Source organism: Erythranthe guttata, chromosome 4 (assembly GCF_056151865.1).
Source record: "Erythranthe guttata isolate IM_541 chromosome 4, IM_541, whole genome shotgun sequence".
In the NCBI taxonomy this organism is placed as follows: Eukaryota; Viridiplantae; Streptophyta; class Magnoliopsida; order Lamiales; family Phrymaceae; genus Erythranthe; species Erythranthe guttata.
Genome location: NC_142536.1, coordinates 16244347 through 16261003, shown reverse-complemented (window position 1 = coordinate 16261003; position 16657 = coordinate 16244347).

Genomic DNA, 16657 nt, shown 5'->3' with positions numbered 1-16657 from the left:
TAGATCGTGTCGAGAGTTAAATGTGCCATAGTTTGACTTGTTTCCATTGTCGTAGGCAAATATTATATACTTAAACCTCGTTTGGTTGCCAAAACAAAATTAATCAAAATAATATTAAATAATATAATGAAAATCCAATTATTTTATCGAACCTGGATCATCCAACGAAATTATGAAGCAAAAATGATCAAAGAGTAAGAAAAGTGTTGCAATTAGGAAAATAAAATCAAAATAGAAGAGAGGATCCCTCAACATCTTCGGTAGTGTCCACGAAGTCGAGCATAACTTTCTCATCCGGACTCCAAATCGACTGGTTGCGGCGGCATTAGAAAGCTATTTCAGCTGGCTACAATTCCTGTCTAATGTCAAATTTCCAAATTCGGACTCGAACATGGCCAAAATTGGATTCCAACAGCGATCATTAAAATACCCGCTACAGTTCGAGGACACGAATGCGCATCAAGAAACGTGCACAAAAACACTCGCTAAAAAAGGTACGCACATAAGTAAGGGTAAAAAATCATGCACAAAATTACTCACGCAATACTGCATTCGCAAAAAGGATCATGAAAACACAAACTACAGTCCTAGGACATTAATACAAATCAACAAACATGCACAAACACACTCGCTCAAATGGACATGCACAACCGTACATGTAAAAAAACATGCGCAAAAGTGCATTCGCCACAACGTTAAGTACAACACTAGGACTTTAATGCGCATAACCAAACAACAGCAAAAACACAAGATACAAAAGACACAGTGGAGTGTAGAAATAACACTCAACGTTTACGTTTACGTGGATTTTTTTATGGATTAATTTATATTTCTGTTTTAATTGGTGGATTTAGTATTCTATAGGTACAAATTGATAATTAGGTGTCCATGAAGCAAAAATGATCAAAGAGTAAGAAAAGAGTTGCAATTAGGAAAATAAAATCAAAATAGAAGAGAGGATCCCTCAACATCTTCGGTAGTGTCCACGAAGTCGAGCATAACTTTCTCATCCGGACTCCAAATCGACTGGTTGCGGCGGCATTAGAAAGCTATTTCAGCTGGCTACAACTCCTGTCTAATGTCAAATTTCCAAATTCGGACTCGAACATGGCCAAAATTGGATTCCAACAGCGATCATTAAAATACCCGCTACAGTTCGAGGACACGAATGCGCATCAAGAAACGTGCACAAAAACACTCGCTAAAAAAGGTACGCACATAAGTAAGGGTACAAAATCATGCACAAAATTACCCACGCAATACTGCATTCGCAAAAAGGATCATGAAAACACCAACTACAGTCCTAGGACGTTAATACAAATCAACAAACATGCACAAACACACTCGCTCAAATGGACATGCACAACTGTACATGTAAAAAAACATGCGCAAAAGTGCATTCGCCACAACGTTCTGAAAAACACGAAGTACAACATTAGGACTTTAATGCGCATAACCAAACAACAGCAAAAACACAAGATACAAAAGACACAGTGGAGTGTAGAAATAACACTCAACGTTTACGTTTACGTGGATTTTTTTATGGATTAATTTATATTTCTGTTTTAATTGGTGGATTTAGTATTCTATAGGTACAAATTGATAATTAGGTGTCCATGAAGCAAAAATGATCAAAGAGTAAGAAAAGAGTTGCAATTAGGAAAATAAAATCAAAATAGAAGAGAGGATCCCTCAACATCTTCGGTAGTGTCCACGAAGTCGAGCATAACTTTCTCATCCGGACTCCAAATCGACTGGTTGCGGCGGCATTAGAAAGCTATTTCAGCTGGCTACAATTCCTGTCTAATGTAAAATTTCCAAATTCGGACTCGAACATGGCCAAAATTGGATTCCAACAGCGATCATTAAAATACCCGCTACAGTTCGAGGACACGAATGCGCATCAAGAAACGTGCTAAAAAACACTCGCTAAAAAAGGTACGCACATAAGTAAGGGTACAAAATCATGCACAAAATTACTCACGCAATACTGCATTCGCAAAAAGGATCATGAAAACACCAACTACAGTCCTAGGACGTTAATACAAATCAACAAACATGCACAAACACACTCGCTCAAATGGACATGCACAACCGTACATGTAAAAAAACATGCGCAAAAGTGCATTCGCCACAACGTTCTGAAAAACACGAAGTACAACACTAGGACTTTAATGCGCATAACCAAACAACAGCAAAAACACAAGATACAAAAGACACAATGGAGTGTAGAAATAACACTCAACGTTTACGTTTACGTGGATTTTTTTATGGATTAATTTATATTTCTGTTTTAATTGGTGGATTTAGTATTGTATAGGTACAAATTGATAATTAGGTGTCCATGAAGCAAAAATGATCAAAGAGTAAGAAAAGAGTTGCAATTAGGAAAATAAAATCAAAATAGAAGAGAGGATCCCTCAACATCTTCGGTAGTGTCCACGAAGTCGAGCATAACTTTCTCATCCGGACTCCAAATCGACTGGTTGCGGCGGCATTAGAAAGCTATTTCAGCTGGCTACAATTCCTGTCTAATGTCAAATTTCCAAATTCGGACTCGAACATGGCCAAAATTGGATTCCAACAACGATCATTAAAATACCCGCTACAGTTCGAGGACACGAATGCGCATCAAGAAACGTGCACAAAAACACTCGCTAAAAAAGGTACGCACATAAGTAAGGGTAAAAAATCATGCACAAAATTACTCACGCAATACTGCATTCGCAAAAAGGATCATGAAAACACAAACTACAGTCCTAGGACATTAATACAAATCAACAAACATGCACAAACACACTCGCTCAAATGGACATGCACAACCGTACATGTAAAAAAACATGCGCAAAAGTGCATTCGCCACAACGTTAAGTACAACACTAGGACTTTAATGCGCATAACCAAACAACAGCAAAAACACAAGATACAAAAGACACAGTGGAGTGTAGAAATAACACTCAACGTTTACGTTTACGTGGATTTTTTTATGGATTAATTTATATTTCTGTTTTAATTGGTGGATTTAGTATTCTATAGGTACAAATTGATAATTAGGTGTCCATGAAGCAAAAATGATCAAAGAGTAAGAAAAGAGTTGCAATTAGGAAAATAAAATCAAAATAGAAGAGAGGATCCCTCAACATCTTCGGTAGTGTCCACGAAGTCGAGCATAACTTTCTCATCCGGACTCCAAATCGACTGGTTGCGGCGGCATTAGAAAGCTATTTCAGCTGGCTACAATTCCTGTCTAATGTCAAATTTCCAAATTCGGACTCGAACATGGCCAAAATTGGATTCCAACAGCGATCATTAAAATACCCGCTACAGTTCGAGGACACGAATGCGCATCAAGAAACGTGCACAAAAACACTCGCTAAAAAAGGTACGCACATAAGTAAGGGTACAAAATCATGCACAAAATTACCCACGCAATACTGCATTCGCAAAAAGGATCATGAAAACACCAACTACAGTCCTAGGACGTTAATACAAATCAACAAACATGCACAAACACACTCGCTCAAATGGACATGCACAACTGTACATGTAAAAAAACATGCGCAAAAGTGCATTCGCCACAACGTTCTGAAAAACACGAAGTACAACATTAGGACTTTAATGCGCATAACCAAACAACAGTAAAAACACAAGATACAAAAGACACAGTGGAGTGTAGAAATAACACTCAACGTTTACGTTTACGTGGATTTTTTTATGGATTAATTTATATTTCTGTTTTAATTGGTGGATTTAGTATTGTATAGGTACAAATTGATAATTAGGTGTCCATGAAGCAAAAATGATCAAAGAGTAAGAAAAGAGTTGCAATTAGGAAAATAAAATCAAAATAGAAGAGAGGATCCCTCAACATCTTCGGTAGTGTCCACGAAGTCGAGCATAACTTTCTCATCCGGACTCCAAATCGACTGGTTGCGGCGGCATTAGAAAGCTATTTCAGCTGGCTACAATTCCTGTCTAATGTAAAATTTCCAAATTCGGACTCGAACATGGCCAAAATTGGATTCCAACAGCGATCATTAAAATACCCGCTACAGTTCGAGGACACGAATGCGCATCAAGAAACGTGCTAAAAAACACTCGCTAAAAAAGGTACGCACATAAGTAAGGGTACAAAATCATGCACAAAATTACTCACGCAATACTGCATTCGCAAAAAGGATCATGAAAACACCAACTACAGTCCTAGGACGTTAATACAAATCAACAAACATGCACAAACACACTCGCTCAAATGGACATGCACAACCGTACATGTAAAAAAACATGCGCAAAAGTGCATTCGCCACAACGTTCTGAAAAACACGAAGTACAACACTAGGACTTTAATGCGCATAACCAAACAACAGCAAAAACACAAGATACAAAAGACACAATGGAGTGTAGAAATAACACTCAACGTTTACGTTTACGTGGATTTTTTTATGGATTAATTTATATTTCTGTTTTAATTGGTGGATTTAGTATTGTATAGGTACAAATTGATAATTAGGTGTCCATGAAGCAAAAATGATCAAAGAGTAAGAAAAGAGTTGCAATTAGGAAAATAAAATCAAAATAGAAGAGAGGATCCCTCAACATCTTCGGTAGTGTCCACGAAGTCGAGCATAACTTTCTCATCCGGACTCCAAATCGACTGGTTGCGGCGGCATTAGAAAGCTATTTCAGCTGGCTACAATTCCTGTCTAATGTCAAATTTCCAAATTCGGACTCGAACATGGCCAAAATTAGATTCCAACAGCGATCATTAAAATACCCGCTACAGTTCGAGGACACGAATGCGCATCAAGAAACGTGCACAAAAACACTCGCTAAAAAAGGTACGCACATAAGTAAGGGTAAAAAATCATGCACAAAATTACTCACGCAATACTGCATTCGCAAAAAGGATCATGAAAACACAAACTACAGTCCTAGGACATTAATACAAATCAACAAACATGCACAAACACACTCGCTCAAATGGACATGCACAACCGTACATGTAAAAAAACATGCGCAAAAGTGCATTCGCCACAACGTTAAGTACAACACTAGGACTTTAATGCGCATAACCAAACAACAGCAAAAACACAAGATACAAAAGACACAGTGGAGTGTAGAAATAACACTCAACGTTTACGTTTACGTGGATTTTTTTATGGATTAATTTATATTTCTGTTTTAATTGGTGGATTTAGTATTCTATAGGTACAAATTGATAATTAGGTGTCCATGAAGCAAAAATGATCAAAGAGTAAGAAAAGAGTTGCAATTAGGAAAATAAAATCAAAATAGAAGAGAGGATCCCTCAACATCTTCGGTAGTGTCCACGAAGTCGAGCATAACTTTCTCATCCGGACTCCAAATCGACTGGTTGCGGCGGCATTAGAAAGCTATTTCAGCTGGCTACAATTCCTGTCTAATGTCAAATTTCCAAATTCGGACTCGAACATGGCCAAAATTGGATTCCAACAGCGATCATTAAAATACCCGCTACAGTTCGAGGACACGAATGCGCATCAAGAAACGTGCACAAAAACACTCGCTAAAAAAGGTACGCACATAAGTAAGGGTACAAAATCATGCACAAAATTACCCACGCAATACTGCATTCGCAAAAAGGATCATGAAAACACCAACTACAGTCCTAGGACGTTAATACAAATCAACAAACATGCACAAACACACTCGCTCAAATGGACATGCACAACCGTACATGTAAAAAAACATGCGCAAAAGTGCATTCGCCACAACGTTCTGAAAAACACGAAGTACAACACTAGGACTTTAATGCGCATAACCAAACAACAGCAAAAACACAAGATACAAAAGACACAGTGGAGTGTAGAAATAACACTCAACGTTTACGTTTACGTGGATTTTTTTATGGATTAATTTATATTTCTGTTTTAATTGGTGGATTTAGTATTGTATAGGTACAAATTGATAATTAGGTGTCCATGAAGCAAAAATGATCAAAGAGTAAGAAAAGAGTTGCAATTAGGAAAATAAAATCAAAATAGAAGAGAGGATCCCTCAACATCTTCGGTAGTGTCCACGAAGTCGAGCATAACTTTCTCATCCGGACTCCAAATCGACTGGTTGCGGCGGCATTAGAAAGCTATTTCAGCTGGCTACAATTCCTGTCCAATGTCAAATTTCCAAATTCGGACTCGAACATGGCCAAAATTGGATTCCAACAGCGATCATTAAAATACCCGCTACAGTTCGAGGACACGAATGCGCATCAAGAAACGTGCACAAAAACACTCGCTAAAAAAGGTACGCACATAAGTAAGGGTAAAAAATCATGCACAAAATTACCCACGCAATACTGCATTCGCAAAAAGGATCATGAAAACACCAACTACAGTCCTAGGACGTTAATACAAATCAACAAACATGCACAAACACACTCGCTCAAATGGACATGCACAACTGTACATGTAAAAAAACATGCGCAAAAGTGCATTCGCCACAACGTTCTGAAAAACACGAAGTACAACATTAGGACTTTAATGCGCATAACCAAACAACAGCAAAAACACAAGATACAAAAGACACAGTGGAGTGTAGAAATAACACTCAACGTTTACGTTTACGTGGATTTTTTTATGGATTAATTTATATTTCTGTTTTAATTGGTGGATTTAGTATTGTATAGGTACAAATTGATAATTAGGTGTCCATGAAGCAAAAATGATCAAAGAGTAAGAAAAGAGTTGCAATTAGGAAAATAAAATCAAAATAGAAGAGAGGATCCCTCAACATCTTCGGTAGTGTCCACGAAGTCGAGCATAACTTTCTCATCCGGACTCCAAATCGACTGGTTGCGGCGGCATTAGAAAGCTATTTCAGCTGGCTACAATTCCTGTCTAATGTCAAATTTCCAAATTCGGACTCGAACATGGCCAAAATTGGATTCCAACAGCGATCATTAAAATACCCGCTACAGTTCGAGGACACGAATGCGCATCAAGAAACATGCTAAAAAACACTCGCTAAAAAAGGTACGCACATAAGTAAGGGTACAAAATCATGCACAAAATTACTCACGCAATACTGCATTCGCAAAAAGGATCATGAAAACACCAACTACAGTCCTAGGACGTTAATACAAATCAACAAACATGCACAAACACACTCGCTCAAATGGACATGCACAACCGTACATGTAAAAAAACATGCGCAAAAGTGCATTCGCCACAACGTTCTGAAAAACACGAAGTACAACACTAGGACTTTAATGCGCATAACCAAACAACAGCAAAAACACAAGATACAAAAGACACAATGGAGTGTAGAAATAACACTCAACGTTTACGTTTACGTGGATTTTTTTATGGATTAATTTATATTTCTGTTTTAATTGGTGGATTTAGTATTGTATAGGTACAAATTGATAATTAGGTGTCCATGAAGCAAAAATGATGAAAGAGTAAGAAAAGAGTTGCAATTAGGAAAATAAAATCAAAATAGAAGAGAGGATCCGTCAACATCTTCGGTAGTGTCCACGAAGTCGAGCATAACTTTCTCATCCGGACTCCAAATCGACTGGTTGCGGCGGCATTAGAAAGCTATTTCAGCTGGCTACAATTCCTGTCTAATGTCAAATTTCCAAATTCGGACTCGAACATGGCCAAAATTGGATTCCAACAGCGATCATTAAAATACCCGCTACAGTTCGAGGACACGAATGCGCATCAAGAAACGTGCACAAAAACACTCGCTAAAAAAGGTACGCACATAAGTAAGGGTAAAAAATCATGCACAAAATTACTCACGCAATACTGCATTCGCAAAAAGGATCATGAAAACACAAACTACAGTCCTAGGACATTAATACAAATCAACAAACATGCACAAACACACTCGCTCAAATGGACATGCACAACCGTACATGTAAAAAAACATGCGCAAAAGTGCATTCGCCACAACGTTAAGTACAACACTAGGACTTTAATGCGCATAACCAAACAACAGCAAAAACACAAGATACAAAAGACACAGTGGAGTGTAGAAATAACACTCAACGTTTACGTTTACGTGGATTTTTTTATGGATTAATTTATATTTCTGTTTTAATTGGTGGATTTAGTATTCTATAGGTACAAATTGATAATTAGGTGTCCATGAAGCAAAAATGATCAAAGAGTAAGAAAAGAGTTGCAATTAGGAAAATAAAATCAAAATAGAAGAGAGGATCCCTCAACATCTTCGGTAGTGTCCACGAAGTCGAGCATAACTTTCTCATCCGGACTCCAAATCGACTGGTTGCGGCGGCATTAGAAAGCTATTTCAGCTGGCTACAATTCCTGTCTAATGTCAAATTTCCAAATTCGGACTCGAACATGGCCAAAATTGGATTCCAACAGCGATCATTAAAATACCCGCTACAGTTCGAGGACACGAATGCGCATCAAGAAACGTGCACAAAAACACTCGCTAAAAAAGGTACGCACATAAGTAAGGGTACAAAATCATGCACAAAATTACCCACGCAATACTGCATTCGCAAAAAGGATCATGAAAACACCAACTACAGTCCTAGGACGTTAATACAAATCAACAAACATGCACAAACACACTCGCTCAAATGGACATGCACAACCGTACATGTAAAAAAACATGCGCAAAAGTGCATTCGCCACAACGTTCTGAAAAACACGAAGTACAACACTAGGACTTTAATGCGCATAACCAAACAACAGCAAAAACACAAGATACAAAAGACACAGTGGAGTGTAGAAATAACACTCAACGTTTACGTTTACGTGGATTTTTTTATGGATTAATTTATATTTCTGTTTTAATTGGTGGATTTAGTATTGTATAGGTACAAATTGATAATTAGGTGTCCATGAAGCAAAAATGATCAAAGAGTAAGAAAAGAGTTGCAATTAGGAAAATAAAATCAAAATAGAAGAGAGGATCCCTCAACATCTTCGGTAGTGTCCACGAAGTCGAGCATAACTTTCTCATCCGGACTCCAAATCGACTGGTTGCGGCGGCATTAGAAAGCTATTTCAGCTGGCTACAATTCCTGTCCAATGTCAAATTTCCAAATTCGGACTCGAACATGGCCAAAATTGGATTCCAACAGCGATCATTAAAATACCCGCTACAGTTCGAGGACACGAATGCGCATCAAGAAACGTGCACAAAAACACTCGCTAAAAAAGGTACGCACATAAGTAAGGGTAAAAAATCATGCACAAAATTACCCACGCAATACTGCATTCGCAAAAAGGATCATGAAAACACCAACTACAGTCCTAGGACGTTAATACAAATCAACAAACATGCACAAACACACTCGCTCAAATGGACATGCACAACTGTACATGTAAAAAAACATGCGCAAAAGTGCATTCGCCACAACGTTCTGAAAAACACGAAGTACAACATTAGGACTTTAATGCGCATAACCAAACAACAGCAAAAACACAAGATACAAAAGACACAGTGGAGTGTAGAAATAACACTCAACGTTTACGTTTACGTGGATTTTTTTATGGATTAATTTATATTTCTGTTTTAATTGGTGGATTTAGTATTGTATAGGTACAAATTGATAATTAGGTGTCCATGAAGCAAAAATGATCAAAGAGTAAGAAAAGAGTTGCAATTAGGAAAATAAAATCAAAATAGAAGAGAGGATCCCTCAACATCTTCGGTAGTGTCCACGAAGTCGAGCATAACTTTCTCATCCGGACTCCAAATCGACTGGTTGCGGCGGCATTAGAAAGCTATTTCAGCTGGCTACAATTCCTGTCTAATGTCAAATTTCCAAATTCGGACTCGAACATGGCCAAAATTGGATTCCAACAGCGATCATTAAAATACCCGCTACAGTTCGAGGACACGAATGCGCATCAAGAAACATGCTAAAAAACACTCGCTAAAAAAGGTACGCACATAAGTAAGGGTACAAAATCATGCACAAAATTACTCACGCAATACTGCATTCGCAAAAAGGATCATGAAAACACCAACTACAGTCCTAGGACGTTAATACAAATCAACAAACATGCACAAACACACTCGCTCAAATGGACATGCACAACCGTACATGTAAAAAAACATGCGCAAAAGTGCATTCGCCACAACGTTCTGAAAAACACGAAGTACAACACTAGGACTTTAATGCGCATAACCAAACAACAGCAAAAACACAAGATACAAAAGACACAATGGAGTGTAGAAATAACACTCAACGTTTACGTTTACGTGGATTTTTTTATGGATTAATTTATATTTCTGTTTTAATTGGTGGATTTAGTATTGTATAGGTACAAATTGATAATTAGGTGTCCATGAAGCAAAAATGATGAAAGAGTAAGAAAAGAGTTGCAATTAGGAAAATAAAATCAAAATAGAAGAGAGGATCCGTCAACATCTTCGGTAGTGTCCACGAAGTCGAGCATAACTTTCTCATCCGGACTCCAAATCGACTGGTTGCGGCGGCATTAGAAAGCTATTTCAGCTGGCTACAATTCCTGTCTAATGTCAAATTTCCAAATTCGGACTCGAACATGGCCAAAATTGGATTCCAACAGCGATCATTAAAATACCCGCTACAGTTCGAGGACACGAATGCGCATCAAGAAACGTGCACAAAAACACTCGCTAAAAAAGGTACGCACATAAGTAAGGGTAAAAAATCATGCACAAAATTACTCACGCAATACTGCATTCGCAAAAAGGATCATGAAAACACAAACTACAGTCCTAGGACATTAATACAAATCAACAAACATGCACAAACACACTCGCTCAAATGGACATGCACAACCGTACATGTAAAAAAACATGCGCAAAAGTGCATTCGCCACAACGTTAAGTACAACACTAGGACTTTAATGCGCATAACCAAACAACAGCAAAAACACAAGATACAAAAGACACAGTGGAGTGTAGAAATAACACTCAACGTTTACGTTTACGTGGATTTTTTTATGGATTAATTTATATTTCTGTTTTAATTGGTGGATTTAGTATTGTATAGGTACAAATTGATAATTAGGTGTCCATGAAGCAAAAATGATCAAAGAGTAAGAAAAGAGTTGCAATTAGGAAAATAAAATCAAAATAGAAGAGAGGATCCCTCAACATCTTCGGTAGTGTCCACGAAGTCGAGCATAACTTTCTCATCCGGACTCCAAATCGACTGGTTGCGGCGGCATTAGAAAGCTATTTCAGCTGGCTACAGTTCTTGTCTAATGTCAAATTTCCAAATTCGGACTCGAACATGGCCAAAATTGGATTCCAACAGCGATCATTAAAATACCCGCTACAGTTCGAGGACACGAATGCGCATCAAGAAACGTGCACAAAAACACTCGCTAAAAAAGGTACGCACATAAGTAAGGGTACAAAATCATGCACAAAATTACCCACGCAATACTGCATTCGCAAAAAGGATCATGAAAACACCAACTACAGTCCTAGGACGTTAATACAAATCAACAAACATGCACAAACACACTCGCTCAAATGGACATGCACAACCGTACATGTAAAAAAACATGCGCAAAAGTGCATTCGCCACAACGTTCTGAAAAACACGAAGTACAACACTAGGACTTTAAGGCGCATAACCAAACAACAGCAAAAACACAAGATACAAAAGACACAGTGGAGTGTAGAAATAACACTCAACGTTTACGTTTACGTGGATTTTTTTATGGATTAATTTATATTTCTGTTTTAATTGGTGGATTTAGTATTGTATAGGTACAAATTGATAATTAGGTGTCCATGAAGCAAAAATGATCAAAGAGTAAGAAAAGAGTTGCAATTAGGAAAATAAAATCAAAATAGAAGAGAGGATCCCTCAACATCTTCGGTAGTGTCCACGAAGTCGAGCATAACTTTCTCATCCGGACTCCAAATCGACTGGTTCCGGCGGCATTAGAAAGCTATTTCAGCTGGCTACAATTCCTGTCTAATGTCAAATTTCCAAATTCGGACTCGAACATGGCCAAAATTGGATTCCAACAGCGATCATTAAAATACCCGCTACAGTTCGAGGACACGAATGCGCATCAAGAATTGTGCTAAAAAACACTCGCTAAAAAAGGTACGCACATAAGTAAGGGTACAAAATCATGCACAAAATTACTCACGCAATACTGCATTCGCAAAAAGGATCATGAAAACACCAACTACAGTCCTAGGACGTTAATACAAATCAACAAACATGCACAAACACACTCGCTCAAATGGACATGCACAACCGTACATGTAAAAAAACATGCGCAAAAGTGCATTCGCCACAACGTTCTGAAAAACACGAAGTACAACACTAGGACTTTAATGCGCATAACCAAACAACAACAAAAACACAAGATACAAAAGACACAGTGGAGTGTAGAAATAACACTCAACGTTTACGTTTACGTGGATTTTTTTATGGATTAATTTATATTTCTGTTTTAATTGGTGGATTTAGTATTCTATAGGTACAAATTGATAATTAGGTGTCCATGAAGCAAAAATGATCAAAGAGTAAGAAAAGAGTTGCAATTAGGAAAATAAAATCAAAATAGAAGAGAGGATCCCTCAACATCTTCGGTAGTGTCCACGAAGTCGAGCATAACTTTCTCATCCGGACTCCAAATCGACTGGTTGCGGCGGCATTAGAAAGCTATTTCAGCTGGCTACAGTTCCTGTCTAATGTCAAATTTCCAAATTCGGACTCGAACATGGCCAAAATTGGATTCCAACAGCGATCATTAAAATACCCGCTACAGTTCGAGGACACGAATGCGCATCAAGAAACGTGCACAAAAACACTCGCTAAAAAAGGTACGCACATAAGTAAGGGTACAAAATCATGCACAAAATTACCCACGCAATACTGCATTCGCAAAAAGGATCATGAAAACACCAACTACAGTCCTAGGACGTTAATACAAATCAACAAACATGCACAAACACACTCGCTCAAATGGACATGCACAACCGTACATGTAAAAAAACATGCGCAAAAGTGCATTCGCCACAACGTTCTGAAAAACACGAAGTACAACATTAGGACTTTAATGCGCATAACCAAACAACAGCAAAAACACAAGATACAAAAGACACAGTGGAGTGTAGAAATAACACTCAACGTTTACGTTTACGTGGATTTTTTTATGGATTAATTTATATTTCTGTTTTAATTGGTGGATTTAGTATTGTATAGGTACAAATTGATAATTAGGTGTCCATGAAGCAAAAATGATCAAAGAGTAAGAAAAGAGTTGCAATTAGGAAAATAAAATCAAAATAGAAGAGAGGATCCCTCAACATCTTCGGTAGTGTCCACGAAGTCGAGCATAACTTTCTCATCCGGACTCCAAATCGACTGGTTGCGGCGGCATTAGAAAGCTATTTCAGCTGGCTACAATTCCTGTCTAATGTCAAATTTCCAAATTCGGACTCGAACATGGCCAAAATTGGATTCCAACAGCGATCATTAAAATACCCGCTACAGTTCGAGGACACGAATGCGCATCAAGAAACGTGCACAAAAACACTCGCTAAAAAAGGTACGCACATAAGTAAGGGTACAAAATCATGCACAAAATTACTCACGCAATACTGCATTCGCAAAAAGGATCATGAAAACACCAACTACAGTCCTAGGACGTTAATACAAATCAACAAACATGCACAAACACACTCGCTCAAATGGACATGCACAACCGTACATGTAAAAAAACATGCGCAAAAGTGCATTCGCCACAACGTTCTGAAAAACACGAAGTACAACACTAGGACTTTAATGCGCATAACCAAACAACAGCAAAAACACAAGATACAAAAGACACAGTGGAGTGTAGAAATAACACTCAACGTTTACGTTTACGTGGATTTTTTTATGGATTAATTTATATTTCTGTTTTAATTGGTGGATTTAGTATTGTATAGGTACAAATTGATAATTAGGTGTCCATGAAGCAAAAATGATCAAAGAGTAAGAAAAGAGTTGCAATTAGGAAAATAAAATCAAAATAGAAGAGAGGATCCCTCAACATCTTCGGTAGTGTCCACGAAGTCGAGCATAACTTTCTCATCCGGACTCCAAATCGACTGGTTGCGGCGGCATTAGAAAGCTATTTCAGCTGGCTACAATTCCTGTCTAATGTCAAATTTCCAAATTCGGACTCGAACATGGCCAAAATTGGATTCCAACAGCGATCATTAAAATACCCGCTACAGTTCGAGGACACGAATGCGCATCAAGAAACGTGCACAAAAACACTCGCTAAAAAAGGTACGCACATAAGTAAGGGTAAAAAATCATGCACAAAATTACTCACGCAATACTGCATTCGCAAAAAGGATCATGAAAACACAAACTACAGTCCTAGGACATTAATACAAATCAACAAACATGCACAAACACACTCGCTCAAATGGACATGCACAACCGTACATGTAAAAAAACATGCGCAAAAGTGCATTCGCCACAACGTTAAGTACAACACTAGGACTTTAATGCGCATAACCAAACAACAGCAAAAACACAAGATACAAAAGACACAGTGGAGTGTAGAAATAACACTCAACGTTTACGTTTACGTGGATTTTTTTATGGATTAATTTATATTTCTGTTTTAATTGGTGGATTTAGTATTCTATAGGTACAAATTGATAATTAGGTGTCCATGAAGCAAAAATGATCAAAGAGTAAGAAAAGAGTTGCAATTAGGAAAATAAAATCAAAATAGAAGAGAGGATCCCTCAACATCTTCGGTAGTGTCCACGAAGTCGAGCATAACTTTCTCATCCGGACTCCAAATCGACTGGTTGCGGCGGCATTAGAAAGCTATTTCAGCTGGCTACAATTCTTGTCTAATGTCAAATTTCCAAATTCGGACTCGAACATGGCCAAAATTGGATTCCAACAGCGATCATTAAAATACCCGCTACAGTTCGAGGACACGAATGCGCATCAAGAAACGTGCACAAAAACACTCGCTAAAAAAGGTACGCACATAAGTAAGGGTACAAAATCATGCACAAAATTACCCACGCAATACTGCATTCGCAAAAAGGATCATGAAAACACCAACTACAGTCCTAGGACGTTAATACAAATCAACAAACATGCACAAACACACTCGCTCAAATGGACATGCACAACCGTACATGTAAAAAAACATGCGCAAAAGTGCATTCGCCACAACGTTCTGAAAAACACGAAGTACAACACTAGGACTTTAATGCGCATAACCAAACAACAGCAAAAACACAAGATACAAAAGACACAGTGGAGTGTAGAAATAACACTCAACGTTTACGTTTACGTGGATTTTTTTATGGATTAATTTATATTTCTGTTTTAATTGGTGGATTTAGTATTGTATAGGTACAAATTGATAATTAGGTGTCCATGAAGCAAAAATGATCAAAGAGTAAGAAAAGAGTTGCAATTAGGAAAATAAAATCAAAATAGAAGAGAGGATCCCTCAACATCTTCGGTAGTGTCCACGAAGTCGAGCATAACTTTCTCATCCGGACTCCAAATCGACTGGTTGCGGCGGCATTAGAAAGCTATTTCAGCTGGCTACAATTCCTGTCTAATGTCAAATTTCCAAATTCGGACTCGAACATGGCCAAAATTGGATTCCAACAGCGATCATTAAAATACCCGCTACAGTTCGAGGACACGAATGCGCATCAAGAAACGTGCACAAAAACACTCGCTAAAAAAGGTACGCACATAAGTAAGGGTACAAAATCATGCACAAAATTACTCACGCAATACTGCATTCGCAAAAAGGATCATGAAAACACCAACTACAGTCCTAGGACGTTAATACAAATCAACAAACATGCACAAACACACTCGCTCAAATGGACATGCACAACCGTACATGTAAAAAAACATGCGCAAAAGTGCATTCGCCACAACGTTCTGAAAAACACGAAGTACAACACTAGGACTTTAATGCGCATAACCAAACAACAGCAAAAACACAAGATACAAAAGACACAGTGGAGTGTAGAAATAACACTCAACGTTTACGTTTACGTGGATTTTTTTATGGATTAATTTATATTTCTGTTTTAATTGGTGGATTTAGTATTGTATAGGTACAAATTGATAATTAGGTGTCCATGAAGCAAAAATGATCAAAGAGTAAGAAAAGAGTTGCAATTAGGAAAATAAAATCAAAATAGAAGAGAGGATCCCTCAACATCTTCGGTAGTGTCCACGAAGTCGAGCATAACTTTCTCATCCGGACTCCAAATCGACTGGTTGCGGCGGCATTAGAAAGCTATTTCAGCTGGCTACAATTCCTGTCTAATGTCAAATTTCCAAATTCGGACTCGAACATGGCCAAAATTGGATTCCAACAGCGATCATTAAAATACCCGCTACAGTTCGAGGACACGAATGCGCATCAAGAAACGTGCACAAAAACACTCGCTAAAAAAGGTACGCACATAAGTAAGGGTACAAAATCATGCACAAAATTACTCACGCAATACTGCATTCGCAAAAAGGATCATGAAAACACCAACTACAGTCCTAGGACGTTAATACAAATCAACAAACATGCACAAACACACTCGCTCAAATGGACATGCACAACCGTACATGTAAAAAAACATGCGCAAAAGTGCATTCGCCACAACGTTCTGAAAAACACGAAGT